Here is a 1,462-nt window from a genome sequence, read left to right on the forward strand (position 1 = left end):
TCTTTTCTTTTCCAAAAAACTCTCGTAAAAATGGCAGAACAAAATCACTCACACCCAGTCGACGGAGAAGTTTCTTCCTTTGAACTCGTTTCGGACACGGCACACGTCCAAAGGGGTCAAAGGAACGAGACCATCCAAGAGGGTCAACTGAACAACGATTTTCCATCCATCTTTGGAAGTGCATCCAGGGCTGTTAGCCAAACCACAACTGGACCCACTTTCCAAACACCAGCAAGAATCATCACTCAAACCACAAACGGAGCTGCTCTCCAATCTCCAACGGGGATATTACACCAAACACCTCCGCCAATGCAGACCCTAAGCCATGGAGCAGGCCCTTCTGCTCCATCGGAACAAGCACAACTCAACTACTCTGCACTTCTAGGGCTACCCGAGGGAAAAACTCTGGCTTCCTGGTATGCCGAACAAATGGCGTCCATAAACCTCGTTTATACGCAGCTCAGTGCACAACAAGCCTTGCTCTAAGCACAGGCTAACCAATCAGCATTCGTAACTCCACAACCAAGGTCTCTGAGTACACACACGGCTCAGCAGACAAATGCGTGGAACTTACGTCCAGAAAGAGGACCAGTGCAAAATGTAAGAAGACCTAGCGTACACGACACGCGCGATACTTATGCTGAAACAGAGAGCAACTTCGTGCAAAACTCCAATCTACAACGAAAGCCGATCCAAACCCATTTGGGCGCGCGCAACATGAATACGGAATGGGAAGAGGAGGAAGACGACCCAACTTACAAGGAGGAATCCACAGTGTTTAGCAGACTTCCTCCAGAGCACGAAGCATACAAACCAACCAAGCGCGCGTGGTATAACCCAAAAGCAGAGCATGATTACACCTTGAGCTATCGTCCTGAGCACATGGCAGAAATTCAAAATTCATCCGAGAAATCGCATGCGCGGCCATCGACAAAACAAAATTACCACACAACGTGGGTAAATACAACGGGTTGACGGACCCAGATGATCACCTCCAGGTGTTTAAGGGCGCAGGGGCAACAGGCAGATGGAACTTACCAACATGGTGCCATCTGTTTGCTCAGACATTCGTCGGCGCGGCGTGCATTTGGTTCGACAACTTACCGGCAGGCAAAATCAAATCATGGGTCGATTTCAAAGAGAAGTTCCTAGCACACTTCTCTCAGCAGAGAAGACAAGCCAGAGACCCTGGTGACTGTTTAAACATATGGAGAAGAGACTACGAGAGCGTAGAGGATTTCATCACAAGATACAACAAAGAATGCTTAGAGATCGGTGACATACCAGAAAAGATGATGCGCGCACACTTCATGAGAGCGGTCAAGTGCGATGACTTGGTTAAAAGAATCAAAGGGCGAGACGGAGGACCCAAAGACTGGGAAACCTTCGTAGAAGCAGCCAAAACAATTGCGCAGACAGACAGGCAGTTGACCGGTGACGATCACCGTCAGCGCACGCACAA

Source organism: Helianthus annuus, chromosome 8, assembly GCF_002127325.2.
Source record: "Helianthus annuus cultivar XRQ/B chromosome 8, HanXRQr2.0-SUNRISE, whole genome shotgun sequence".
In the NCBI taxonomy this organism is placed as follows: Eukaryota; Viridiplantae; Streptophyta; class Magnoliopsida; order Asterales; family Asteraceae; genus Helianthus; species Helianthus annuus.